At 46.9% G+C, this 3,074-nt stretch overlaps 1 protein-coding gene across 2 annotated transcripts in view; it reads left to right on the top strand.

Moving 5' to 3' along the window:
* Nucleotides 1–3,074, top strand: part of ZNF131 (zinc finger protein 131) — a 29,845-nt gene that overhangs the window by 482 nt on the left and 26,289 nt on the right. The gene's annotated exons all lie outside the window — the stretch shown is intronic.

The following is a 3,074-nucleotide window of genomic DNA, read 5'->3' as shown; positions in this document are numbered from 1 at the left end:
CCGGCGAGGCCGGGCGGGGGGCGGGCGGCGAGGGGCCTCCCCGGTGCCGGGCCGTGGCTCGGGCGCCTCCGCCTCGGCGGCAGCGAGGCCTTGTCCGTGGCCGAGGGGAACAGGGCCACGCGGCTGCCGCTTTCCGGGGCAATCACACCGGGACGGGGTGAAGAGGCCTTCACCTCGGTGTTCGGTGGGAGCGGGCGCTGCCGCTCTTGCCCGCCAGACCGACCCCCCGCGTTGACTCCCCGTGCCTGAGATGGGGACAGCGAGGTGCGGGCTACTGCTCCGCCGGGATTGCCCTAACACCGCTCTGCCTGCCCACCTCCCGCCTGACTCCCCTGGGCAAAGGAAACAAGCACCTGGTGCATAAAATGCAAGGAGTTCCCGCCATAGTGCACGAAGGCAGTAATAGTGAAATGGCTTCCTTGAGGGAGATGTCAAAAACACATCTGCAGATCCTATGCGTGTCTTGGCTAGGTGATCTTAAAGGTCCCTTCCAACCTAGACAATCCTATGATTCCATCATGTGAGACGCATCCCTTGTTACAGGCTGATAAGGTTAAGTCAGTAGTTGCTATTAAGCATGTTAAGCAGTAGTTGACTGCATCTTCCTAGAAAAACAAGATAGACAACTGAGGTAGTCCAGTTTCCATCGTTCTCCCATGAGCCTACTCTTAAGTGGTGACTTGGATCTCTCCAGGCTGCTTTCTTGCCTTCTCTTGACTGTACCTTTCACTTCTTCCTCCCAGGTAGCCATGCTCCTATTGAATGTATGCTGTTGTGTTGGGCTTTTTTTTCCTGCAATATCACATGAGTTTCTAAAGCAAGAATATTCAATAAATGCAGCAACTGCCTTTAGATATGCAATAAAGTCAGTCTTTTTACTAGTTCTGTGTTAATTCATTACAATAAACTAGCTATCATAAGTTCATAGAATCGTAGAGTGGTTTGGGTTGGAAGGGACCTTAAAGATCATTTAGTTCCAACCCCATTGCCATGGGCAGGGATAATTCCTGCTAGACCAGGTTGCTGAAAGCCTCATCCAGGCCGGCCTTGAACACTTCCAGGGATGGGGCATCCATGACCTCCCTGGGCAACCTGTTCCAGTGTCTCACCACCCTCACAGGAAAGAATTTCTTTCTAGTATCTAATCTAAATCTCTCCTCTTCCAGTTTAAAACCATTCCCCCTTGTCCTACCACTACACTTCCTGACAAAGAGTCCTTCGAAAGACAGGGTTTTTTTTTTATTTTAGATTTTGTAGCATGGAGATTATTATTTTGAGGGGGTTCTTGGTAGGATTCAACTATGAACATCCAGTTTTGGAGTAAATTGCATTTAGGTAGGTGGAAATCATGCAAGTTGGAGGTGAAAATTTTATTCCAACTTTTAAGGAATTATGCTTTTAACTGCAAGTCATCTGTCCTTTTATGATGTGTCAGAAATTGGCAAGAAGAATTAATCAGTGAAGTAAATGGCTGGCAGCTTCCCACACAAGACTTTGTGGAATACCAGATGACAAGAAAGGCAGGAGCTGTTGGTCATCTGTCTTAGACCCGTCATTACAGATTGAGTGAAGTGAATGCAGCACAGCATCCACTCCCTTCCACCTCACTTTCTCCCTTGCCTTTACAGGCTGGTCTCCTCTGTCCTCTTTAAGACCACAGTAGGTATTTCAGCATCTGCTTGGCAAAGCAGCAATGGCAGGTAGAGCTAGACTTCCATACGTCATTGCTTCTGCTCTTCTTTTTTCATGCTCTTGGAAAAATGAGTTTTCTGTGAGCCAATTTGTAGTGGTTTAACCCCTGCCAGCAACCGGGACTATGCAGCTGCTTGCTCACTCTCCCCAGCTGGGCTGCAGGAGAGAATCAGAAGAGTAAAGGTGAGAAAACTTGTGGGTTGAGTTAAATACAGTTTAATAAGCAGAGCAAAAGCCCTGCACACAAGCAAAGCAACACAAGGAATTAATTCACAGCTTCCCTCGGCAGGCAGGTGTTCAGCCATCTCCAGGAAGGCAGGGCTCCATCACGAGTGATGATTACTTGGGAAGACAAACGCCATAACTCCGAACATCACTCCCCTTCCTTCTCCCAGTTTTATAGATTGAGCATGACATTATTTGGTACGGAATGGCCCTTTGGTCATTTAGGGTCGTCTGTCCCAGCTGTGTCTCCTCTCAGTTCGTGCCCTCCCAACCTGCTCACTGGCAGGGCGGTATGAGGAGCAGAAAAGACCTTGAGAGCTGAGCAACAACTAAAAGCACCAGTGCATCATTAAAACTATTTCTCATCTCAAATCCAGAACACAGCACTATACCAGCTGCTAGTAAAAATGTTAACACTATCCCAACTGAAACCATGACAGATGCAGGAGAGAGTGTTTTGTAGTGAAAATAGGAATTCAACAGTTTCCTTTACTTGATGTCTGTTAGTTATAAGAAAATAATTTTGCTTTTATCATAACTCTGTAATTCTCTCTACTTCTGTCAAACCCTGTATACCCTTATGTGTGTTTGTGGTAAGTGAGGTAGCATTTTTACAGCCACACAGGGGAGTTAGCAAGTGCGGTGGCATCAGCTTGTCGGTGACAAACACATAACCACTGGAAGGTAGTTATATGCGGTGCTTTATTTCGCGGGCCCGGGAACCAGGGGTAGTCACCCAAATCTGGTTCGCCGACAACCGTGTCAACTTACAATTTATACCCTCACGATTATATAATTTCATACATGTTCAATAGTCACCCCATCACCTCTTATTACATATTCATTAGGGATTGCTTCATAGATTGCGTCATTCTGGCGACATTCCAGTCCCTTCTAGTGGTCTTTGGTGGTCGTTTCTGATGAAGTAAGACGTCTTCCTCGCTGTGTACTTTTTACCTTTCGTCCTTCTGGTAGGTTTCCAGGCCTGTTTTAGATGCCTATCTCCTCCTTATTCTTCTTGACTTTTCAGGCGTCCTCGGTATGCCGCTTCAGTAGCTTTAAACTATACCCCTCTCCCATTATTATAGAATGCAGTACCAGATCACAAATATACAAAGATTTTACACCAAGTTCAGAACACCTCGTATTTTCCAACA

This window comes from Calidris pugnax, unplaced genomic scaffold (genome assembly GCF_001431845.1).
Source record: "Calidris pugnax isolate Ruff unplaced genomic scaffold, ASM143184v1 scaffold273, whole genome shotgun sequence".
Classification (NCBI taxonomy): domain Eukaryota; kingdom Metazoa; phylum Chordata; class Aves; order Charadriiformes; family Scolopacidae; genus Calidris; species Calidris pugnax.
This window is presented reverse-complemented; position numbering and strand designations above follow the sequence as displayed.